This window comes from Bos grunniens, chromosome 22 (genome assembly GCF_055505025.1).
Source record: "Bos grunniens cultivar Pamir isolate PY7600 chromosome 22, Bosgru_T2T1.0, whole genome shotgun sequence".
NCBI lineage: Eukaryota > Metazoa > Chordata > Mammalia > Artiodactyla > Bovidae > Bos > Bos grunniens.
Window position 1 is genome coordinate 9,886,369 of NC_141186.1, and position 26,862 is coordinate 9,913,230.

Below are 26,862 nucleotides of genomic sequence, written 5' to 3' on the forward strand. Positions count from 1 at the left end.
TGGGACCCCTCTAAGATCTTTCTCCCATTTGTACTTTTTCTTAGAATCCTTCTCTGTAAGCTTTATTGTTTTCAAAATGAATTTCAAGGGCACTTGAATTTCATCTTTACTCACTGAAAAATACAGACAACTCAGCATTGTCATCCAGGTACTTCCCATATTTATGTGTGAAGCCCCAGTCACCTTGCACCCACACCTTGCGTAGCCCAGTGACGGCTCCTGGGAGCCTTGGAAGGCTGTCAGTAGTGTCTGGAAACAGCTGTAAGGTTGATAGACACTGAGGTCTCTCTCAGTATCTAGAAGACCTGGGTCTGCAGAAGTGTTGGCAGTTTAATACTAGCCAGGCTCTAAGCCGGTAAGATCAAGAAGGATCTGTTCAATGGGTGCCTGTGTTTGTCTCAGTGGGACATAGACTGCTAACCATGAGTGGCAGACAATGCCCTTGTGCTTCACTTCCCTTAACTGGTTTAATCCTCACAACCTTCTGTGAGGTGGGGGAGGTGTCATTATTCCCATTTTCAGGTAAGGAAAACAGAGCACAGAAACCCGAAAGGAACTTACTTGCTCAGTGAGTGGCGGGGTCAGGCTTCAAGCTCTGGATATCTGGCTTCAGAGTCCGAGCCGTTTCGCAAGTGTACATCTCTGTGATGTCTTCTGTTTTTTTTTTTCCCTACATTTTCTCCTTTCAAGACAGGCTGATCTTTGTGTTATGGTGCATCTCAGTTTCCACGTGACCCCAAAGCCCCGAGGTCATTCATTGACTCTTGTACACACCTGACCTCGTTGCACCAGCTGGGCAGGATGTACAGATTGTCGCATGTAAACCCAGTTACACAGGAAGCCACTGGTTACCTGAACCTCCTGTGTGGGTTGAGTTACAATCGTGGGCCAAGAGAGAGGGCAGCCGAAGTGCCTGCTGATGCCCAGAGCAGCAAACGGCTCTGTGAGTGTGTCCAGGCTGGCACACGCCACAGAGGCATATATTTGGTCCTCAGGATGTACAGTGCTTGGAAACTCTCAGACCTGAGTGTCGCTTGGTGAAATCAGAGGTTTGTCCAGGAAGCCTGCTCCTGGCCTAGGGAATCTGCTTTTCTAACCACCTTGGGTGAGCCAAGGAGAACTTGGCTTTGGAATGGAGAGAAAAGATCCCTTCTCTTCATTAGTTCTCCGATTCAGCTCATGGAGCAGACAGAGGAGAGCAAGAATCCAATCCAAACCTTAGAAATTCAGGGCTTTTCCTTAGGCTCAGTGCAAAACAGCTCCTTTTTGTGCTGGGCCCTGAGGATGTCCCCGCAGAAACCCTCCTTATTAGACATAGTCACCTCAGTCCCCAAAGACAGGTGTGGACTAAGGTTGTACCGCCTCGGGGTTGGCTCCATGTCCCAAAGGGATCTCCACTGCTGAATTTTAGCATGGGGGTCACAGGGAGACCTCATGAACCTGAGAAACAGCCCTTCACCCCAGTGGGGTAACATGGGCATGGACCAGAGGGCACGTATTCATTGTCCAGTAGCAGGGCCTTCTGCTGGTTGTCTGCTTCTCCCTGATACAACTGTATGAAGTCAAACATTCAGTATGCTTGTTTGTATTCTACTGGGACATCCAAGGCAACTCTACTGGAAAAAAAAAGTAATTGCAGGTTTCTGGCTCAGGATAGCAGAAACAAGCCTCTGTTGCAGTAAAAAGTGTGGTTTTGCTATCGTTCTTGAATAAGCTCACATGATGTAGTCACTCCTCGGCAAACGTGCAGTGAGGGCAGCACCGATTGAACGATGTTGTGGGAGGCGGTGGACAGCGCAGGAGTTTTTGAGACCAACATTTGAAGAATATCAGTGCCTCTGGACCTTGGACCTTCTGAACTTCAGATTTCTCTCCCTCCTCCTCAGCTCCATCCCTCCTCTTCTTCCTCCCTTCCTTCCTCCCACCATCCCACCATCTTTTCTTCCTTCCTTCCTTTTTTAAAAATATGTGTGAATGACGTTAGTAGTGGTGAAGACTAAAAGTACTCACTGTAATCTGTTTTTTGCAGCATCTGGCACATAATATGATATAGGAAGAACTTCCCTGGTGGCTCAGCCCTAAATAATCCACCTACAATGTAGGAGTCACAGGAGACGCACGTTCAGTCCCTGGGTTGAGAACATCAGCGTGAGGAAGGCATGGCAACCCACTCCAGTAGTCTTGCCTGGAGAATCTCATGGACAGAGGAGCCTGGAGGGCTGCACAGTTCATGGGGTTGCAAAGAGTCAGGCACAATTGAAGCGACTTAGCTCTCATGCACACACATGATATAGAAAAATATGGTAGCTATTATTCTTATAGTGTAAGTTCATGCATCTGTGTTCAAGTTGAATGCAGTATCAATATCAATATGAACACCTGTGGAAGTTTGTGACTACCATTGTCTGGATCACAGTTTTGTGATTTACTTTATACCAGTGAGATGGAGGATCAGTTTCCTTTGCTGACAAAGGATGCTCCCAAGACTCTTCTCTTGGTAACTTCCCAGTAAGTCTTGTGAGAAGTAAAGGAATTCAAATAGGAGTTTCATGCCAGCAGAGCCAGAGAAGCAGATATGTCTATTAAATAAAGAGGTTGACATCTTAAGTAGCTCCTTTTAGACAGCTTCATTCTGAACTGAGCCCTCTTTGGCCCCCAGACTCTGGTGTGTGTGTGTGTGTGTGTGTGTGTGTCTGGACGTGTGTGGGGCAAACCTCAAGAGTGTGTATACAAGTGTCACGCACAGTCTGCGTGTGAGCGACGAAGCCCCAGCCAGTCTTCTGCAGCTGGGAACAGCAATTAGCTGCTTCCTGAATTAGGGTCTTGTTTGCACTGTTGTCCAAGATAATCATTTGTTTGTTGTAACTAAGATGCTCTATCTTCCTCCGAGGCATCAATCCTCATATTTAAATGATGAGGTCTTTGAATCTCACAAATCGTGTTTGGGTTTCACAGGAGGAACTCTGCCCCAGCCTGTGTTTTCTCTCTCTGACTTGGGGAATCAAGGCGTAAGTTGCATGTACATTTCAGATTATTCTTCAGACAGTTATGAAAACATTATGCAACCTATTCCAGCAACGGTTTGGATGCAGGTCTATTTTTTAAATGCCTTTTACATGAGTTCCCAGCACACGTACATACTTACATGTGTGTAGACACACTCCTCACAGACACCTGCACACACACATGCAAAATATGATTTTATACAATAAGACACAGCCTTCCCCAGGGTATTGTACTCTAATTCTTAGCTAGTCTGTTCTAGTGCATTTCATTTTACTCCATTCATTTCACTCCATTCTACTGCCTTTACAAAGTTCCAAGTTACAACCAGTGATTCAACTTTCTGATTTACAAACAGATCACAACCTAAAGTTTGAAAAACATGAATCTACATATAAATTGACTTCGGATGCTGTCTTCTCTTCCAGTGTTTGCAGAAGAAGGAAGTGCCTCTGGCATTACAGTGCCTTTCTGATCTTCAGCTATGCATGATCATAATACAGTGATCCAAATATGTCTACATTTCCTCTACTGAATAAATGCCAATTTGTACCCCTTTAAAACAATAATGACCTCAGTTCACTCAATCAGGGCTTATTGCTGAGTCATACATTATTTTGGAACTCCTGAGTAGAAATCATTATCAACTATATCTGGTTTTTCCAGAAGAGGGACATCCTGAACAAGGAAGGGGTCCCTGTGTTCCTAGGACATGTTTACTGATCTGAAGTGTGTCCTTCGTATTCCCACCGCACACAGGATCAGGATTTTAAAGACATAAGTCTTAAGGACACATTTAAAATTTTTATACTATGAATATAATATAAACAGTTAATATTTTTAACCACCTGAAAAATTAATACACTTTTACCAGTTAAGATGATTAGGAGATATTCCCAGAAGCTGTTTGTCTTTTTTAGAAGCCATCAGTAATGCCCTGTTATATTCCAGATGCCTTGGTGGCTCCTGGAGACTCAGAGACAAGCAAGGTGTAGTCCCCACTCCCGAGGCACTGACAGCCTGGCTCTCGGGTCACTTCAGGACCCTCTGATAAGGGCTGAGATGGAGATGCACCCTCTGATGGAGGTCAGGGTGAGCACAGAGGAGGGTTAGACCCTGGGGAGTGGACACAGAGCCAGGAGCTCTAGGGGGAAGAGGTGACTTCTGAGTCTCATCTTGTTGGTTAGTATACTGGTTTGAAAGCAGTGATCGCTCACATGACATAAAGTGAGTTTCTCCTTTGGAGAATGGAGGAGGCAGGGGCATGGTCCCAACTGATGGAGGGCCTTCCTGCTTTATTTCCAAAGCGCTGTGCCTTTCCGGAGCAGCCTACCAAGAATCACACGGGAACACGGTGACCGTGAGGCTTCAGTGTGTGTGATTCATGTTAGTTCTTGTAATAAAAACATCAGAGAGCTGTTTTGTGACAAGTGTCACAGGTGTGCATTGCACCATCTGCTGGCGCCGGGAGAATATGAGACTCATTGCCAAGGGCCAGATTGAAGTTCTAGCCCCGACAGGCCTTCCTGGCATCCCTCTCGGGGTTCTCAGGTTGTGGACCTTGTCTTCTTTCCCTTTTTTGACCGGGTTCAAGGCCAGACATGGTTAAATATATAATATTAAGGTGTCTCTTCTAAATTACTGAAGATGCTTTTAAATGCATACATGTAAATGGTTCTTTTCAGTCTCTCCAGTGGGACACAGCGGGGCTGGTCTGTCCACACCCTGAGAAATGAGCAAGGTGATCTGTGGACTTGCAAAGGATCTTGCGGCCATCAAAGACCACTTCCTCTGTGTCTGTTCTTGACCTCAGCTGCTTATCATAGTCTGATCCTCCTGGGTGGGAGCGGTTGAACTCTGTCCCCGCCCCTGTTCCTGCATACACACCCGAAGGGCGCATCCCACTTTGACCTTGCTCCCCTGCCCCTCTGAGCCATCCTGGCCACCGATTGTTGACCGTGTCCCCCCTTTCTGATCTCTGCTGCCCTATCCTTGGAGAGAGGTCTGGGATCTCATGGAAAACGGAAGGGAGATTGCTCCCAGCTCTTCACTGGGTGGAACCACAGGTTTACCTAGTGATAGACTTCATTCTTAGAGTTCAGAACATGGAAAATAATTGTCAGACTCCAACGGAGAATTATTAACTCTTGACTGAGGACTTGGATAAATTCTTCCTCACTGGGAGGATATTGTATTCTTCACTGTATTGATTGAGAGGGCATTTTCTTCAAATTATAGTCTAGTGCGATTGTTATCCTGGAAGCTTAATGAGAGACCAGTAAGGATTCATTTGAGATTCACTGTTTAGCATACTGCCGAAAAACAGAGAAGGCAAGTCCTTGGAAAGCCAAGTTGAGTGACTCCATGCTTTAGCAGATGGTAAATTTCTTGAAGGCAGGAGCTGGACCATATCAATCTTTGTACATCTCACTGTTCCTAGCAGACTGGCTTGTATTTCGTTGGAGCTGAGTAAATAGTTGTTTATTGATTCCACTAGCATTAACAGCCTTGATTTACACACATGATCACACACACCACGGATTGTCTGGGGAATTTAAGTCGGGTCTTCCAGGAGACTGAATGTTTTACTGAGACCAATTTAAATACACATCTTCTCAGCCTTGTAAAAGATCCAATACTGAATACAACTTAATATTCTCTTATTGATTCATTGTCATAGTATGAAAATCCGTTATTGAGCTGTGATCGTGGGAATAATGATTCATGTTGTTGCAGTTTTACCTCCTCCGGCCGAGCCACGAGAGAAGTGGTGAAGGAGGCCACATGAAGAAGAAAGGAGATAAAAGGACTCTGTGGGTTCTCACCTGTAAAGTTTATAGAATGGTGCTCAGCCTATAGGACCACAGTAATACTTATTAGCTGCTATTATAAATGTTTAGGCTGCTCCTTTATCAGAATCTTTGCAGTGCTAAGGCACTCGCTCTGCATAGAGTAGCTTGGGGAAATGAGAACACTTACCAATTTCCTATAGATGGCTATAAAAAATTTTAATTCAACAGTATGCAATTAATGGACATGATGATGCCCTGCCTATTCCTCCAAAGAGTACTTTAGATAGGCAAGAATAAGTAATGTTTCTGGGGTGAAAGTGAGGCATGGTTGATAACGTTCAACTTATATGCATGCATACTCAGTTGCTTCAGGCATGTCTGACTCTTTGAGACCTCATGGGCCATAGCCCACCAGGCTCCTCTGTCCGGAATTCTCCAGGCAAGAATACTGGAGTGGGTTGCCATGACCTCTCCTCCAGGGGAATCTTCCCAACCCAGGGATGGAAACTGCATCTCCTGCATTGCAGGCGGACTCTTTACCACTGAGCCACCAGGGATGCCCTTTAACTTATATAATCTTGGGCAATTTTCTTGGTCCCACTGAGCCTCAGTTATCCCATCTGTGTAATAGAAGCTGTGACAGCTCATTATTAGCAATTGTGAGGGCTTCCCTGGTGGCTCAGTGGTAAAGAGTCCGCCTGCAATGCAGGAAACACAGGTTTGATCTCTGTGTTGGGAAGACCCCCTGGAGAAGGAAATGGCATCTCACTCCAGTCTTCTTGCCTGGAAAATCCCATGGACAGAGGAGCCTAGCGGTTTACAGTCCATGGGGTTGCAAAGCATTGGACATGACTTAGTGACTGAACAAGAAGTGAGAGAATCACTAAGATCCTGTGTATAAGCTGCTTATGTTATCTAACGTGTTATCATGGTGTCTTTGTGCCTGCAGTGTATCAGGCATGGTATTAGCTGACTGTGGTTTTGAAATGACATCTGGAAATGTCAACTTCAGAGGTGCCTGCAAGTAGACATATATTAGATTTGAGGTCAGAAGACTATGTGGCCTCTGAGAACTAGAAGTAAAAAATAGGATCAGACTTTTGTTTTTAGGTGAGAAGTCACAACTTTGGAGAGAGTCATGGATTTCTTTTCAGTTGACCAGAATTAAATATGGGGTCCCAGAAGAAGTAGTCACCCAGAAGTCCAGGTTGATATACAAATGCACGATTTATGAATGAGTTGTATTACCTGCACAGGATTGTAAGATTTGGATCAGCAATGACGTGTCCAGGGTTAGAGAAGCTGAGTTTTGTTCCCACCACCATGTGACTTCAACCTTCCAGAGGGGAGTCCTGAGATGTGGCAGGCGAAGTCCTGGGAAGTGACCTCTGAGATAGAGTTCAGTGTGCAGGAAGTTTACTTAGGACAGTTCTTGGCACCAACACCGTGAGGGGCAGGGAAGGGCACAGGCATGGACAAAGGGAGAGGTAAGCCACAGTTCAGGCCAGAGAATGCCATCAGCCTTGGCCAACTCTGGTGATGCTCGTCAGTTTATATGACCTTGGGTGTCAGCCTACAGTGGAGATGGTTGTACCAACTTTCCCACATCAATTACTTATCGGATATGGACTTCCCTAGGGAAGGGTGCAGCGGAGAAGGCAATGGCACCCCACTCCAGTATTCTTGCCTGGAAAATCCCATGGATGGAGGAGCCTGGTAGGCTGCAGTCCATGGGATCATGAAGAGTCGGACACGACTGAGCGACTTCACTTTCACTTTTCACTTTCACGCATTGGAGAAGGAAATGGCAATCCACTCCAGTGTTCTTGCCTGGAGAATCCCAGGGATTGGGGAGCCTGGTGGGCTGCCATCTATGGGGTCGCACAGAGTCGGACACGAGTGAAGTGATTTAGCAGCAGCAGCAGCAGGAAAGCGTGTGGCCTCGGGTACTCAGACTGCAGCTGAAATAACCCCTCAAGAGGCAGCAAGTCCTCCTTTGAAGAGGATTCTGTCATGACCACCAAGATGCCCTGGAACACATGTATTTTAGTGCCTGTCCCATTGTTGCATAAAAATAGTCTTGCATCTCTCCTTGGGAGATAAGTCTTAACTGGAGGTGGGTCAGTTTTGTTTTGTTTTGTTTTGTTTTTTCCCAAAGAAGTTGTGGTTCTAAGAGGTTTTCACACCTCTCCCATTCTGCCTAGAGATAATCATCAGTTGTCTCCAAATCAGTCTTTCCCACCAGGACTGAAGCCCATTTTGGGTGCAGAATATTTCTGTCTGATATTATTATATTATTTAATCTCAGGGGACATGTCATACATTCAGATTTCCATTATGGAAATCTTCAAAACACGCACAGAAAATACAGATTATTGACCACCGACCCCCCCCACGGATGTATCAGGGAGTGTCAGCATTTCCCCTTCTTCGTCCAGAGTGTTTTCTCACACAGAAGGCACAGCCTCCCGTGTTCATCCAAGACAGATCCGGACGGGCATGTCCTCAGAGCGGGGTGAGATTTCACAACGTTTGAAGTCACGAATGTCTCTTAATAGCACTGACGTGAGCGCACTTGGAGCTGTCAGATCCGTGGTTCCGGGAAGCGGCCCGCTCACCCTCTTTGCCCCACCAGATCTTCAAAGCAGCGGCCGGCCAGCCACTCACATTTCCACTGTCCTGCGTCTGCAGCTGGGCCCTGGGCATTAGCTGGGGGCCGGGAATGTGGGTTGAAGCCCGAGGCTATCTAAACAATGTTCGTGGCACCCGAGAGGGCAACAAAGGTTGCCTGTAACTCGTGCGCTCTGTTTCCAGAACTCTGTGGTGCCGAGGGGCTTCCTGGAAATGGATGGACTCAGAAGTGACCTGCCAGCCCACCCCATTCTGGGGCAATATTTCAGCCTGGTGTCACCTCCGAGTCAAGCTTTCTGTATAGAAAAGGAGCCTTGTAGGCAAATTCTATAGAGAATTTCTAGTGCCTGGTTGGGGATCTGATGAGAACCTGTGACCTGAACACCCAAACCACTTCTGATGCCCCAGCAAGTTTGAGGCCCCTGGGCTGTCCAGGGTGATGTCCCGGCCTTGAGGCTGTGCTGTGCCTCGAGCCGAGGAGTGAGTCAGCACTCTGCTCTGCCCCTGTGGATCCAGCAGGAACTGGGTGGTGGTTTGGCCCCCAGAGCAGGTGGTGGGGGGTGGGGGTTGCGGCGGTTGCGCTTCCTCTCCGAGGTGGGGGCTCAGCTGTTTCCTTGGTCACGCGCCCCTCCTAAGTGCTCAGGAGGAGGCAGGAGGCCAAGAATACAGCTGAGACTTGAGCCACAGCCAAGTCGGGGCAGCTGCTTCTCTGTTCTCTGAGCTGGAACCAAGTCCAGGCTGCAGGATGGCCCGAGCTGGCATCTGGGGAGGGGCCCGAGAGGAGTGTCACTGGCCCATTATGAGCGACTTACCCCACCTGCTATTTGTGTGTGCGTGCATGCGCGTGGGTGTGTACGTGTGTGTATGTGGCTTAAGTGACACCTCTCTGACCTCTGCATTTCGTGAGATACATGGAGCTCCGTGAAAAAAAGCAGACAACTTTTCACTCCTTTGGGTCAATGGATCTGCAGATCTGAAATGAGTTATTTTAAAAGGTAAAGCTTGAGGGCACCATCCTAACTCGGAATGTACGCATTTGACACAAGCATATTTGGGTTTATCATTTCATCTCTCTACATATGCACAGAAGCAGCTTGGAAAGGATATTGTACTAGGAGCAAGAAGAACTGAATCCTAGGGGTTGTGTGGCCCTTACAAAGATAGGTCTATGATTCCAAACTCCATCACTGTTCTCAGCAGAAGGTTTTTGTTTCTTTGTTTAACTTGCTGCTGCTGCTGCTGCTGCTAAGTCGCTTCAGTCGTGTCCAACTCTGTGCAACCCCATAGACGGCAACCCATCAGGCTCCTCTGTCCCTGGGATTCTCCAGGCAAGAACACTGGAGTGGGTTGCCATTTCCTTCTCCAATGCATGAAAGTGAAAAGTGAAGTCGCTCAGTTGTGCCCGACTCTTCGCCACCCGATGGACTGCAGCCCACCAGCTGAACACAATTCATTTCTCAGGTCAGATGACAAGAGTTTGTTTTTGGGAGTAACAAAAGTTAAACTAAGTAGGAAGTTTTGGACGGAATGCTGAAAAACTCCAATTTAACAGTCTGCAGAATCACAATGTGTACTTAGTCAACACACATTCTCCTATGTATCTGTTTTCTTCCCCTTTGTTTTTAATTGAAGTATTGGTTTCCCTAGTGGCTCAGATGGTAAGGAATCCACCTGCAATGCAGACCTGGGTTCAGTCCCTGGGTTGGGAAAATCCCCTGAAGAAGGGCATGGCAACCCATTTCAGTATTTTGCCTGGAGAATCCCATGGACAGAGGAGCCTGGTGGGCTCTAGTCCATGGGGTCACAAAGAGTCAAACAGGGCTGAGCGACTAAGCACATGGTTGATTTACAATGCTGTGTTAATTTCAGGTATACAGCAAAATGATTCAGTTATACATAAATGTTTTTCAGATTCTTTTTTCCCATATAGGTTATTACAAAATACTGAATAGAGTTCCCTGTGCTATACAGTAGGTCCGCGTTGGTTATCTATTTTATATACAATAGTGTGAATTTTTCTATTTCTACACAGCTAGAATTGACAGGTCTTTAAAATGGCTTAGGATAGAGTTGTGTTATATGATATAAACATATCCATTTGGAGGTAAGAGATGCTATCAAGCATTCAGGATTTTTTTATTTCCTGTATTTAAGAAACCAGAAAAAAAAATCATCCACATAAACACTGCACGAGTTCATGAATCTATCCTACTATTTAAAAGCACTGCTGTTGACAAAGAGCCACTTCTTAAGAACTCTACCCCATTTTTTAAACAATGAATACATCCTCCTCAAGTGTGAGTTCTCCAGAGGGGAGGGCCGGTTTCTAGTCACCTTTGTATCCACTGCTTCTATCCAAGGTACTTGTTAAAAGTATGTGGAAGAAATGAAAATGTATTCAGTTTACCCTGTTTGTTATGGATTTGAAAGGTAATATGATGATGATGACGACGGTGTGGACGTGTGTTGTCATTTCAAAAATACCCAAATCATTGCTCAGCACGCAACAGCTCCTCTGGTCTTTGCCCTTCTCCCCAGACTTTTAGCTTCAGCCTGCCCTTCCAAGAACAGTGGCTGTAGACAGAAGCTGTTTAAAAGTGTCAAACTTATAGGCGGCTGCTGAATAAAAAATAAAAAACTCCAAGCCCATCTATAGGTGGTATAGATGAAGAACACAAAAAGGTTCACATGTCACCCAGGACCTTGCAGGAATCCAAACCTAGAAAGCAGAAGGAAAGCACATTTTAAAAAATGAGGGTACAGGGTCACCCCACAAACAGTTAATTTTCATTTAAAACTTTTGGTTGATTCCTTGTAGAAGCAAGTAAGCTTAGAACCCAATATTCATATCAATGGCTCCATGCAAAAACATCCTTGAATTCTTTAGACATTTTGGCCCAGTCTGATTGTTAATTGTTCTCAACTTTATTTTTAATGCATTTGAGTCATTTTGATTTTAGTGTTTATTCCAAAAACACATTTTATGATAAGTGTTTACCTATCTGGTCTTGAGATTCTTCTGGCATTATTAAAATAGTTCTTAAATTTTTATTATATAATTTGGTTTGTGTGTAGGGTATATTTGAAGTTTCATCTTTGACATTTATTTAAAACATACCTTTTCATGGATTTAATTCCTTTTACTGCACATTGGATTCGATGGACTTACTCTGTACTTTTGGTTTGGTTGACAGTTCTTTGCATCGTCTTTCTTTCCTGCTTTCTAACTGAATGGGTAACTTCATGGCAACCACAAACATATTTCACCGTGCAATTAACAATGCCAGTAGCTTGTTTGAACTTATTCCATATTTTGTGGTCTGTTCTCAATCTTCACGTTTACTACTGCTAATTGTAAAATTAAAATAGGTTCATTTGAGAAAATCTAGAAGGACTAGGGTAAGCATGCACCCTCAAATGTCTCATGGTTCCATGCCATGGGTCTCCGTGGCATCAGCTTGGCTGCCTTGGTTACTTATCATCTGGCCTGTGGTCATTGTTAACCTCAGTCGTTTCACAGTATTGTTGAGGTTGAAGTCTTGGGGCCAGCCTGTCAGAATCTGAACTCCAGTCCCGGCTTTTCCTAGAGTGAGGTGTTAGCTCTGATACTCAGTGTCTCTGTGCCTCAGCTCCCTCTATTTTAAAATAGGATATTTGAGGGTGAATCTTTTTATCCTTTTTTTTTTTTCATCAAAATAATGCCAGGCACTAATGAGTATCCCCTAGATATATTAAAGCCATTGTCAACTGGCTCTATTTACATTAGCATTAAACTTGCTTGTTATGTAAAAGCCTCTTCTTTGTTCACAGTAAAAGTCATTTCCTTTACAATGTGATTTATGGCCAGGATGATGATAATGGGGAAATAATTGCTAGTTTGAAAGCAAGACCTCAGTGGTTTTGCGTTATGACTAGGCACTATAATCTCAAGACTTGTTAAATTGATGTATTCATTCACTAATTCATTAAATAAGTGCTTCATCAAACCCTTACTTACCACTGTATTTCAGTACCAAAAAAAAAAAGAATAGTCCCATTTTTTAAAAGAATTTACATGAGAGGAGAGAGGGAGGAGTAACTTATAGATTATTCCTGAAGAAGCAACAGTCTTTTCTGCACTGCTCATTGGAAGCTGGGCTCCATTTGGCTTACTTCTTAATAGATTTGGGAGAGGTGCTGAATTAAGAGGCAGAAGCAACGTAAGATTATTTTTAGTAGTTAATTAAAGGAAAATATAATCTGAAATGGGAGCATATAATGCACAAAAATGTAATTCAGAATGAAATTTCTCCAAAGTAATGCACTCTGAAAGCATGTACATTCTTGTGTAGACACTGCTTTTAAAAACGTAGACCTTGGGACTACCCTGGTAGCCCAGTGGTTAGGACTCCATGATTCCACACCAGGGGCCTGACTTAGACCCTTGGTCTGGGAGCTAAACCAAGAGTGTAATGACTGTCAGTCATGGTGACTGGAGCATCCTTCTGCTGGTTCTGAACTTGTTTTTATCCATTTGGGGCGAGGAGTAGTCTTAAATATAGAAGTGTTCATTTTTGCCTGAGCATATCTATACTGAAAATAGAAAAGAATAAAAAAAATGAGAACCTATGAAGCTTTTTAGGAGCAAAGCTATAAACACTGCATCTGATAAATGTTGTTATTGCATTCTTCAGGTATATAGCCCAGGTGTGAGTGAGACTGCGTTTGTGTCTGTGTGTGTATGAATGTGTATCTTTAGAGAGATTGAATTAAGATGGATAAGGACTATACATTGGCCATGGTCAGTATAATATCAATCGTTTGTTTTTGATGATCAGAAAACGAACTTCTGCTCTAGTGTTTATTTCAAGGAAGGGGCACAAGTATCTCAAAATCCACTAAGAAACCTACCCCGCAAATTCAGTTGTAATGTTTTAAAGGAAAACAGTGAGCAGAAAAAAAAAAAATTGCTCCTAATTTGCATATATAACTTTTGACAAAATAAAATATATGAAAATGCTGCATGACAATACATGTAAAGAGACAGCTTCCTACTTTCTACCAGTTTTTAAGAATGTTGCCAGGACACAGAATCTGCAGGAAACCGCAGGCCACCCCACTAAGTTGTGTCTAGAGAGAGCCAGGAGACAAGGCAGGTTTTGCTTATAACCAAAGCCTTTTTTTTTAAACAAAAATCTCCCCAAGTTGACTGACTGAATTTGTGTGTGAACAGTACAGCAAGCCAGGAGTATTTAGACAGGCAGCTTTCTTTTCAGTTTTTGAGAGTCTCCTGAAGTTTGGCGTCTCAGTGAGTCAAGGGATGGCCTTTGGAGGGAACAGTATTTTCCGTCCCTGTGCCACTCTGCCCTTGCTCCTTCTGGAGTCTGTCATGTTGAGAAAGAATATGGGCTGGGCATCGTGGGCATGCCAAGCCCCCCGAAGGAATGGTGTCAGGCCACAGGATTTCCAGCAGAAACACCCCCACCCCCGGACTGAAGACAACCTGCCAGCTGAGAAGGATACTTTTGGACCAGATAGGATGTCAGATACCTGGGAATGTACACATTACACATGTGTGTTCACTCTCTGTATATACATGTACACACACATGCACAGACACCTATGCACACCTACATGCACACACACATACACACGTATACACACACATATATAGACACATGAATACATATATATACACACATATCACACATATACATATATCTTAAATCTTAATATTTAAATACTAACAATACCTTCTGAGGCTCAAAGTCGTCATTCATGTTAATATACTTAGAATCCTTTGATTAACATACTTAGAATCCTTTGATTCGTACAGATTTAAATTACCTTTCTTGTCATCATGACTTTTGAGGCAACAGGATCCGATCATGTTCTTCACACTTTTCTTCAGTGAAAATGAGTAATCATTTGAAGTGTAAAATACATTTTTGTATATACCATACTTTAACAAACCCAGAAAATGCTTCTCCTGATATACTTTTTATCTGTAATAGTGAACCATCCTGTCTCCACTTAGATGCCAATAATAATGAGTGAATGATTCTTTTTGCCTTCCTAGTTTTAAATCTATTTGTGAAAATTAAAATTTGTCTTGGGCTTCCTCATGAATTTCTCCAAATATTTCATGTTCTACTTTCACATGTTAATTCTGGATGTTTTTTTCTGACAGCTGGCTGGTCTGCCTGCCTCATGGCTTTTGTCCCTTCTTCCCTCTCACTTACTTCCTTCCTTCCCTCCAAGAGTTGTTACAAGTAAAAAAAGTTATGATCTTTTCCCCATTGTATAATTTTCCCTAGGCTTACAACTTGGACATTTCATTGAAAGTCTCTGCAACTCAAGTATGCTTCAAGACTATTTTGTTCTAATCATTTGACACATGTGCAAAGCTAATAGCCCCCCATTGACCCTTAGCTTAAGCATCGTAGACCCCATGAATAGAATGACCCCAGATCTTCAACTTCGCCGTTAGGAAGCCTTGAATCCTCGCACAGTGTAACTCTTTTCTCTAACAGTTCCTTTGAGCAAGAGTATTTTCTTAAAAAAAAAAAAAAAAAGAGCTTTGAGGCCTGGCTTAGGACAGGGAGCAGGGAGAGGTTATTGTGTCTAACCAAGATTTTGTAGAGAGCAGTCATGTGATTGCAACTGTGACAGTTCATGAGAGCACACAGCTAACTTTAAACAGCAGCCCCTTGGACGTCCCTGGAGGTCCAATGGCTGAGACTCAGCGCTTCTACTGCAGGGGGCACAGCTTCAATCCCTGGTCAGGGAACTGAGATCCCAGGTGCCACAAGGCATGGGCAAGAAAATAATAATGATGAAATAACATAAACAGCAGCCGCCATCTTTCAGGTGGCCAGCCACAGCTCCCTGCAGGTGTCTTTGCCGACAGGGCATCTGGGGTCTCCTTGGCACGGCCACAGATGGCCCCAGCTCTGGGGTGGTGGGGGGAAGGCAGCACCAGTGGGCAAACGCACGTTCCTTTCTTAAGTAGGAAATTACCTGCTGGCCAAGCCCTGGGACACCTGGCAAATCAACCAGATTCTGCTCCACCGATGCATTGTTAAGTTTCCTGAAATTGTTTCCCTCCAGGGAATATATCCTTTTCTCCTTCCAGCAAACTGGTAGGGATTATGTTCTTGCTGTGTGTGAAAGACTGTCAGTGGTCCCGTAGACACCAATTCAAGGGACTTCTGTCCAGGGAATTTAGAGTCAGTCTCCCGCCATGTTCATCACCTGGAATGCTTTAGATCACGTGTATTTAAAGCTGCGTCCAAACCCAAGCCTAAGCAGTGATGGCTTAGAAGGAAAGACTTCAAGGCACTGCTTTTGCATATTCGCCTTCTTTTTCTAGAGATTTGTCCTCCCTGAGCATCTGTTAAGTCCTGACTCTGAAGCCACAGAGCTCCTCTCACTCCCTGTCTCTTCCAGAAATGGAGACGTTAGGTTTTCCCACCACTTTCTGCAGTGCTTGAGGTCTCTCATGCAGGCTTTTTTCCTCTGTTGCATTCCTGAGCACCCCATGATGGTTTTGTTGTTACTTACTCTCCCACATCTACAGTTTAAATGGTCTTTGTAGAGATTTCACTGTGGGGAGGAAAAACTCCAACACCGTGTTGCTAGCCAATACCCAAAACATGCTGATGTCAAGTGAACTCATGTATCCCGCATTCCAAGTGCATCTGCTCCCAGGAAGTCTGAGGATCAAAGGAGTCATTTATTGAACGCTTGTGTTCTTAGCGTATCTGTTCTTAGAATCTGGTTGTTGACCTCAGGACAGTGGCTTTTTAGTTTTCATGGCTGAGTCCTCAGGGGCGTTAGTGTAATTTTGTGTCCCACTGTACTAGGCAGCATAGAGAAAGAGGAAAAACAAAAGAGGGAAAAGGGTCCCTGCATTCAAGATGGAGCAGAGATGGCCAGGAGTCTGTAGGTGTATTATCCTTCTCTTTGTGGGCTGAGCACCACTGCATCTTGAGGGGTGGGGGTATGTCATCTGAGAGACCTGATGGCACAGGTCAGGGGCCTGATGACATAGGTCAGGGGCCTGATGACACAGGTCAGGGGCCTGATGACAAAGGTCAGGGGCCTGATGACACAGGTCAGGGGCCTGATGGCACAGGTCAGGGGCCTGATGACACAGGTCAGGGGCCTGATGGCACAGGTGAGGGGCCTGATGACACAGGTCAGGGGCCTGATGACACAGGTCAGGGGCCCAATGAAGTGAGCACTGGATGAGAGTCCATGAAACTCGATATAATGACCAAAAAAGCAGAGTTTCCGACCAAAAAAGCAGTTTCAAAGGGATGGGACACTACTTCTCTATCTGTTTTTAGTCTGGAAATGTGAGCAAGGCCTAACTGTCTGGCCAGTTTAATTGTGATAAATCATATATTTAATGGATGCAGTCACTTTCTCAGGAAAACTCATACTGTCAAGGCCCTGAAAACACTCACCTCCGTGTGGATCTTCGGGTCAGGGGTTCACATTTTCCTTTTATCTTTCTTTTTTTCTTTTTTGGCGTATGGTTGAGCTGCAATGTTGCGTGAGTTTCAGGTATACAGCAAAGTGATTCAGTCATACATATGTCTACTCTTTTTTAAATGATTTTCCCATAGAGGCTATCACAGAGGATTGAGTAGAGTTCCCTGTGCTATGTATAACGTAGGTTCTTGTTAGTTATCTCTTTTATGTATGTTGTTTAGTCACTAAGCCATGTCCAACTCTTATGACCCTGGCAGGCTACAGTGTATCGTTTGTGTTGTATGCATTAGTCATCTGGAGGGGATGGCTTTGCTCTCAAATCCCTCTGTCTGCTGAGCTCTCTCATTGGATTGGTAGCTCCCCTGGGACAAGCATCATCTCTTTCCTTTCTCTAGCATCCTATCCAAAAGGCCCCCCAAAGGCAGGTGCTGTCTGTGAATGGCCTGGCCCATTATCACAGACACACAGAGCTCGGTCAGACCAAAGCCCTCTTGAGAATCACCCGTCCAAAAGCATGCCATGGTTTTGCCCTTTTAGCCACTGTTGAGTGTTTTCCTTTAACCTTACACACTGGTTAATAGGTCTCTGAGTGGGTACATGCCCTGGCTTTTTTAGGTGGAAGAAGCAGAAAAACAGTGACCCAGCCATCACTGATCAGAATTCAGGTAGAACTTGGAGCCCTTTTTCATTCACTGAGTCAGCAGGTCCTACTCTGTTTCAGGGGCTGTTCTCAGCACTGGAGTTAGTACAGAAGTAGGCTAGCCAGGCAAAAATCTCAGCCATTGTGTAGTTTATGTAACAGTAGTGGGAGAATGACTCTTACTACTTAGTTAGAACATTGAGCCTTGTTAAAGGGTGACTCATCTGAGATTCTAAGACCTGGGGATTTCAGTGATGGACAGAGCCAACAGCCAGCTGCCCTCTCACTAAAGAGACGGGGTGAGTAGGCAACCGATTGTCTTCCTCACTGGAGGCTAGCAATGAATAGTGCAGTTGAGACGAGGATAAAGTGTAATAATCTATGGAAAACGCTCCAGAATCACCCATGTGGAGGTAAATAATAAAAGCATTTAATGGTGTGATTGTTGGATCTTGTGGAAAGAGCTTGCTGTCAGTATGCAGTGGTGGTTTAGTTGCTAAGTCATGTCTGTCTGTTGGTGACCCCATGAACTGTAGCCTGCCAGGCTCCTCTGTCCATGGGGCTTCCCAGGCAGGAATCCTGGAGTGAGTTGCCATTTGCTGTCAGTATGTTAATACTCAATTTGTAGCCCAGATCCGCCCGACAGAATTAAAACTCTTTTGTTCCTGTGTCTCTTGAAATCTCCCCTGCTCTTCTTGAGATGGCAGCAGCAGATATCCATTTCTAGTAAACCTCTCTCCTGCCTTTCTCCCTGCCTCATGGGTGTAGAAGTCACTTCCTGCACTCACAGACCTTTAGGCCCACCTTTTAGCTTTTTATTTGAGTTGAAGCATCCTTTAATTCCTTTGCTCTGGTGGAGAATCTTTCCATTCTTCTGGCGTCGTGCGGGGGTGGGCGGAGGCAGAGCTGAGGTCATGGGTGGGTAATTTAAACTTCTACGTTGATTGCTTTTGATTAGACGTACTGATGGTATTAGCTAGTAATAATTCTGAAAAAGCAACCTTAAGACTTGAAGTATTCACAGGCGATGGCACCACACATTATCCACTGACATAAGGGAAAATAAAGACACTGTGGCCATGAAAGCCTCTTACTTTTCCCAAATTATAAATGGACAGAACACAAACCTTATCACCATTTCAAAAATCTAACAGAATAATAATTTATCCACTTATTTTTGCTTTTTCTCATTTTCCCTAAGTGTCTATTCTTTTCTTCTTTTCTGAACAGCTCACATTCTGGCACCTATAACTGCGTCACATTTGTTCAGTTTCTTTGTTTTTGAAATGACAGATTCTACTTCCGCTTCTTATAGAAATAAAAGACAAAAGTGTTCAGTCAGATGTGCTGAATAAAATTAATATTTATCACTAGCCTTTTTTTGAAGGGCTTTTCCTCTTCATGATGAATTTGTATAACTTTGAATTCTTTAAGCCACAGTTGAAAATCTGCATTTCATGATATATCCTCGTCCGATTACAAGGTGTCTCCAGTATACATGTGTGTGTGCTTAGCTGCATCCAACTCTTTGCAACTCTGTGGACTGCAGCCCACCAGGCTCCTCTGTCCATGGAATTCTCCAGACAAGAATACTGACGTGGGTTGCCACTCCAGTACTGGAGATCCTTCTCCAGGGGCTCTTCCCGACCCAGGGATCAAACCTGCATCTCTTACATTGGCAGGCGAATTCTGTACCACTTCACCACCAGTATACATAAATGGACATCAATAATGGATTATATATCTTTGGCATCTAGATCCGCTGAAAGAGGACATTTTAAAATACTTTATTGAACTAAATTGAGAATACAGAAGTTCTAACATCTGTGAGATTAATAACATTCAAGCAAACGTATCATTTCAATTCATCACCCCCCCTCCCTTCCCTAAAATAGTTTTGTTCGTCCCAGGAGATTATGGAGCAGTGATATTGAGGGAAATATTTAGGGTAAGTGTGTAATGTGGTAGAATTCCTGGAAGGTCTATTAAGAAACCAGAGTTACATGGCATTGTTAGCTATAAGATCCCAGCAGTGTTACTTATGTTCCCAGAAAATTTGCTTTAGTTACACTCAGAAGAAAAAAACAACTTCCCAAGTCTAAGATTCCGGTTCTTTGCTTAAAGATTAGGAAGACGTTCATTTCTCAATATTAAACGTGTTCTGGCCCCAGTAGATTCAAATACATTATTCCACATTTTAACAAATGTGAGTACACTTTATCTGGGAATCTTGCAGGCATCTGATTCCTGTATGGCCTCTAGAAAGAAGGTACCATGAGCTGTAGAAGTGAAGGAGGAAATTGGGCAGATGGTTAGCCTATAACTTGAGGTCATTCTGATGACTGTGGCTTATAGGCTTTTGGGGGTTTCAAAGAACAATGCCAAGCATGATGTCTAGAGGTCCACGTGTCCATAAAATATTAGGGATAATATCAAGAAAGACACATGCCATTATCAGGCAGACTATTCATGCAGACTCTTTGCAGTATATGAAGATACACTGGCTAGAGGAAGAAGATAGTGGTTCAGGGGAAGAAATGTATCTCTTGAAATACCCTGGAAATTAATGGAACAGATTAGATTCACCTTGTCTATATTTCTAATAAAGCCCCAGTCACTATAGGAACATGTGGTTTTAAGAAGAGCTCTGATCCTCAGTCTAAATGACAGTGTTTTTGACCCAGCTCTGCCACTATCTGGTTATGGATCTTCTCCAAGACAATGCATTTAGTATCAGCTAGACTGGCTGATTCTTGGTTCTTGGCAAGGCTGTGGTTCTCTGAGTACTCGCACATTTTCTTTGAGTTTGCACATGACTGGAGGTTGGTGACACTACCTTGTATATAGATAAGTCACGCCTAGACAATTAACAGATTGAGGCAAGAAACATAAGGTGGTGATTACCCTGCATGGCTTATGAAAGTTTGAGACTATTTTAAAATCCTGGGAGTGGTCCCAGGGGTCGCCCAGTCAAACTGAAGTGACCCTTAATGCTTTCTCAGTCTAACGTGGCAGCAGGGCCACTGGCCTTGTGCTCTGTGCTATTTATTTTGGTCAGAAAACTCTCCTTATCTGCCGTTTAAAAAAAAAGTGTGCAAAATACTGAGTCAGTGATGTGACAGAGCGGCTAGCTCCAGCCCTCTCATCCAGATGATTGACAGTGGGTGTTTGTATTGCAGTAAGATGCACCCGGGGTTGTCTTGCAGTTAGAAGTAGTTTCTGTTGCCTTTTGTGGATGAAGACACATTGGCCAAACACACCTTGATTCTAGTAGAGATGCAGTGGAAAACTCTGAAGATCGTCACATCCTAACCTTTCATCCCTGCAGCTTCCACTTTGGATGGTTAAATAACAAAGCTTGTCTTGCCAAAGACGAGACTGCTAAGATGATCATGAGGAGAAGGAGGATGGTCCTTATTGTGTACCTTTTTGAATCAGCACACACCAAGCAGGTTACATCCACCACACTTGTCCTTACATATATCAGTGTTATCAGTACCCCAGAAGCAGTTTTGTAAAGTAAAAGGCCACTTCCTCTGTCGTTTTCTGCCTTTGGTCTGTTTGTACGTATATTGATTTGTTTCCTTTTAAATCATATTCCAGAAGAAAAGAGTTTTTTAAGTTCTTTCCTGGTGACATATACATAATATTTTATCATTTTAGTTGCTCCTAAGTGTACAATTCAGTGGCATTAAACAGTGAAGCCATCACATCTATACTCACAACTTCTCCATCATCCCCCACAAAGCTCTGTACCAGTTAAACAGTAACCCCTTCCTTCCTTACCTCCAGCTCCTGATAGTCTCTGCTCTATTTTCTGTCTCCATGAATTTGCCTGTTCTAGGTACCTTGTGTAAGCAGAATCACACCACATTTGTTCTCCGTGTCTGACTCATTTTACTAAGAATAATATTTTCAAAGTCCATCCATATTGCAACGTCAATTTCATTCCTTTTTAAGACAGAATAATATTCCATCGTCTGTATACCACATTAAGTTTATCCATTCATCCACTGATGGATACCTTTCGGCCATTGTGAATAATGCTGCCATGAACATTGGTGTTCTAGTCCTAGGTTTCTGGTTTTTTTTTTTTTTTGGATATCCATCTAGGAGTTGAATTACTGGGTCATATGGTAGTTCTGTGTTTAAAAAGGTAGGTTGTTCTTTGTGTTGGTTTTTTTTTTTTTTTTGCCTAGTGCTAACTTTTGAAGCAATACCAAGTAAGACCAATTCCTTGTTTTCTGAATGTTTTAAAATAGCACAAGAAAATAGCTATTTGTCCTCCCTAAGTCTTCTCTTGTCTAAACTAAAAATTCAAAATTATGCAACTATTTTTTTGAACCCAAATGTAGAATCTTATGTCAGTCTCTGCTACATTTTGCTTTATTAATTTTATCAACTAGTTCACTCTGTGGGGATATCCAAATATTTATTATGGGACCCAGTACATTATTTCCTTCTCCCAAGTTTATGCCTTTCTTCTTTTGAAATACACTGAGAAAACATTTAAGAATTATAAAACAGAATACATCTTTATCTTCCAGTTGATGACTAATCAAAAAGAGGATGATGAAAATAAAATTGTTTAAATTTTTTCATGTGGATCCATAAGAATTATTTAACTTTTATTATATTCTTTAAAAAAAAAAGATTTTTCCTTTTGAGATTGTATTAGCACATCCTTGTACATGGTAGAGATTCCATGAACACTTTTTAGGAAAGTAAAGAATTGAAACATTGTTTTTTTTTTTTTCCTTGGAATGTTTTTATTGAGATCCGACCCCTCTTATTTTTAAAGGCACTTATGATTTTTGTGGTACTGTTCTTATGTCCAAAGCTTTGACATCAGTTATTTCCGTTATTGGAAGCCTGATAAATGTTGATGAAGGTTATGTTTGTGTCCAGTTTGCTGTAATAAGAAAAAGTGCTGTTCTTCATATGAATTACTGTATATTTATAAACTGCTTAGCTATCCAAGTTGAAATAAGAATATTCATGTAAAATAATTCTACCCTTAAACCCCTAGTATGAAAATTCCTCTTCTTAAATCTCCTCCTAGGTTCTTCCTCCAAAACAGTTGTCGGTTATTTTGGCATTTGCATGGGTGGTTCAAGAATCTTACAGAATGCTTGTGCATGGAGTTGACCAAAAGGAGTTTAATGAAAGGATAGAACTCCTGGTTGAGTGTTTCTTATACATGTATATTGAAGGAAAACATTTTCTTTGGGAAAGTAAACTTATGTGAAATTTTCGTATTGACATCTTTCTGTAACCTGGGGGAATATTCAAGCTCACTGAAGGTATTAATCTGTACCTTCTGTTCATGCCTTGATGGCATGGTGGCTCTCATTTCTAAAAGGATTACATTTCAATTACTTTTCTCTCTTTTTAAGTCTTTAAACTTAAACCTTCAAACTATTTTTTTTAAACTTTAACAGAATAACTGCTTTGAGACTAGGATGTGTCTTTGGTTGCTAAGGGGTTGCATTTAAATACCTTTTGCAGCCAATTGACAGATGACTAATATCACAGTTCGCCAGCAGCTTACATTTGCAGAACTGCGACCAGCTAAAAAAAGAAGGAATGGTGTAGAAGCGAGAACCATCTCAATTGTTCACATAAGGAAATCTTGATTATGTTGTTTCATCATAAAGGACCTATAGTGATTTGGGATGAGTCATCCTCTGCTGATTTTGAGTAGAAGGACTGTGACAAAAGTGACTAATAAAGTGGCCCTCCCAGCTTGCAAATAGAATTTGATGTCCCATTTTAGATATCCTCTGAGAAATAAATCACTGCTAGAATTGGAATCAAACCTCAAGCTTTATTTCTCCACCCAACAGCCCAGCGATTAATATATGTAACATGCACACACATAGACAATTAGGACACACCTATTTTGTTGGTGATGATGAAAGACAGAATATTTGGTCTTTTGCATTGTACTTCTCTCTCCCTCTCTTTCTCATCCCCACAAACTCAGCTGCTACTATTTGCAACCCTGCTGCTACTGCTGCTAAGTCACTTCAATCGTGTCCGACTCTAAAGTCAGCCAAAAAAATAAGAAACAACATGAATAGAATGTGAAATGGTCACTATTGTGCTCATTGTAAAGAGCTGCTAGTGTTATTGATCAGTTTCCTATAGCTTGTTCATTGCCTGCCTTTGCTCAATATCACCTCCTAATCTATGGTTAAAATCTTGTAACTGAAAGAACTGCAGTAACTTTTATTTTGTGCATTTGTTGAGTGTCTCCTCTTTTTCTCCCTCCCCCCATACCACAACCACATAACACTTGACACTTGGCCAGAATATCCATTAACCAAATGTTGGATAAAATATATTTGTTAGACATGGTTTTGCCTCTCTGTGTAAAATGGGAGAAATCGGAACAAGTGAAGATTAAATGACAGAGGAAGAGTCGGGTTAGTTAGGGGAACAGAAAAGCTGGACTAGGGTTGATTTCCTGGCAACACTTTCTTAGCAAAGAGAACAATTTTAATCAGTTACAAAAATATTTGTGATCCATATGTTCCTCTCTGCTCGTTCCCATATGCCCATACTCCCTTTTATCTTGGTGGATGATGACTTTATGATTCAGGAATGCAAGAATAATACCTCGCTGGCTTTAGAGCACAGTGCTATTTCCAAACGTGTCCTGGTAATTACGCACACACTATATATCCAGGCTGTTCACGCTCTGAGATGGTTACGTGAATATCAGTTTGTTCTTTCTTCGTGGAAAGAATTATATCTTGCATCCACCTACTGGGGCTGGAATAAGGCATCTAAGGCTTAGATCTGAAAACCGCACGAGCACTTCACTGGCTGGATTAACCCCGCTGTGCAAATAGGAGCATCAGAAAAAGGAGATGGGAAGGCTGCAGTGATCATTGATAACTTCATTCTCTTTGACAAAAGGAAAACAGAAGCCAGAAAGCATTTGGTAAATCCATCCATCACAGGTGCCTCTATTTTAAGACATATTAGATATGTGGCCCGTTGTTTAAATATATCCTAATTTTAAGGCATGTTGACTTCTATTTAATATCAAGTGTTTAGGATGCAAAACTGGTCAAAATTGAAAAATTAAAATTACTGTCGATGACCAATGCATTTTGATTCTAACTTATTTCCTTCGCCAATATGTCCTTAAAAAATAGTTATATAATTTTTAACAGCACAAGAAACACTTTGTACAGCCTTTTTAATAAAGCCGTCAATCAAGCTGGAAAGGATTGACTGTAGAAATGATTGAACTTTCAACAGTTGTTTTCCTCTCACACAACAAATGGAGTCATAACCCAATAGGCTGTTCATCAAGCTGCAGTAAAACCTGATGAGGAGCCAGCTGTGCTCCTGGCGGCTTGGGAGGGGGAGAGAGGGGGGGCCAAGGGGGGTTTCTAAACTTCAGAGTAAATAACTGAGATGCACTGAGCGTTTTCAAAGTCGGGTCTGTGGCGGAACACGTGTGCAGGCTGTTATACTCAGCAGATGTGCGCCAGGGTAGAGTTGCAGCGCTGGGAGAGAGATACAGCTTGGATTGGGCAAATGGTATTAGGAATCCGTCTCTGTTTGCATTCAGGCTGTCTTCGCTGCTGCTCCTGGAGGAGTTGCGAGAAAAGGAAAGTGCACGTTCTAGCAGGGATTGTTTTCAACAGGTTCAAAAGTTTGCATGTCTGTTGAATCCCTCCGGCAGGATTGCTTCGCTGTCAAACAGAATACCCAGCTGGTGGTGGCAGTCCTCATGGGGAGGGTGGGGGACCGATTGATGGTGTTCACCCAGCGACGAGAATATTAGGAATTCTTCCTGAACTGTCAGTGGAGGAAAAAAAAGAGCACTCTCAACAATATCATTATGAAAGTTTTCTTTTTCCTTTCTTTGTATTTTTTTTTCACTTTTACAGCTAATGCCTCATTAAGTCAAAAATCGTTCAACGTGCTTTCTTAGGATAGCTTTCCTAAAGAAAAGAGTCACCAAAAAAAAAACAGTACTCTGGAGATTATATTGATCTATAATTAAGACAAAGGCTGGGGTTAAAAAAGGGAGGCAAGACTTTTTTGCTCTTAGGTGATCTGGATTGTCATGGAGGCAAACACACAAGCTTGTTGTTTTTTTTTTTTTTAATATAAAGTGCGAGATTTCACTAAAAAAGGTTAAAAATGAAGTGAGTAATCTTCGGCGCATAATGCAATTGTTAATTTTAGCTCGTTGCGTGGGTGCCGCTCTTGACTTGAACAGCCGGCTGGAGCCTTCATTAGAGAAGAAGCAGGCAGCTTGGGACAGGTGGAGTGGATCAAGCCGTGAACGTGGTTTGCTGGAGGCCGGTCATCAGTGTTAGGAACCCAGTCTTGTTTGTTTAGTCCTTTGCCCCTACCATGATTATTGCCATTATCGTTACTGTTGACTTTTCGTCTTTTTTCAGGTGGACGATGTGTCAGACCGTGTAAGGGAATCACATGGAGATGGGCGTTTTGAACTGTTAATGGGGACATGGGACTCCCGTTGTCTCTGATCCCACGTGTGGATTTTCCCAGCGAAGAAGGACAGAAGCCGCTCCTAAGTTGCCAAGACCGGCAGCCGGACTCCTGCACGAAAGGTAAAGAGCTGTCATCGGATGGCTATCACTTCATCTGTATGTTTTCCTCAGTCTGTAAATGTGCATGTTTGCATGGAACAGTTCCTGAAAGGCCACCCAAACAGACAGCATCTGTATAAGGGATTCAGCTGGCTCAGAGTTTGTAAAATTAGAGCTCAATTTGTGCATTTCATTTTTTTAAAGAAATCTGGTCACGATCTGTTTTTGATTGAAATGCTCCAGGAAAAAAAGTTAGGGCAACAGAAGTCCTGTCTCCTCCCCCGACTCAGTACATTGAGAAACAAACTGTTTGCTTTGAGAAACAGAACTTTTTATTTGGTTAACTGCATCTCTCCCCTGTGTCACTGAAATATGAGAGATCTGTCGGGTACACTGAAGGGAATATCCTCAAACCTCCTCAAACCTCTGAGCCTTGCTCACTGGCCCCTCGCAAACTCCATCATCCCTGATGAAAACTTTTCCTTTTCCATCCCCACAATCCTTTGCCAAGTGAGCCTGTGTTTTTTTAACAGTATCATTAAATACCATCTGTCCTATCATGGTAGGTCTTAGCATATTTGCAACAGAAATTACTGTCTTATTAGATTTTTCTCATGCTTCCTATGTCCACTTGGAAATAAAGTTACTGAATTAGTATATGGTACTTAAACACTCCCAGATAAACATATCAAGACACTGATATGTCCATTAATAATTACTGTTGTAATGACTGGGA

General features: G+C 42.9%; 1 protein-coding gene across 24 annotated transcripts in view; it reads left to right on the forward strand.

The window, feature by feature from the left end:
• ARPP21 (cAMP regulated phosphoprotein 21) overlaps positions 1–26,862 on the forward strand; it is a 162,764-nt gene that overhangs the window by 21,279 nt on the left and 114,623 nt on the right. For 12 of the 24 annotated variants that reach the window (XM_086365764.1, XM_086365773.1, XM_086365774.1 and 9 more), the window contains exons 1-2: positions 25,754–25,884; positions 25,974–26,147. The gene's annotated coding sequence lies outside the window, so the exon portion shown is untranslated. Of the gene's footprint in view, positions 1–24,251; positions 24,513–25,739; positions 25,885–25,973; positions 26,148–26,862 lie in introns of those variants that run through there. The other 12 variants (XM_086365785.1, XM_086365770.1, XM_086365766.1 and 9 more) reach the window with 3 other exon arrangements.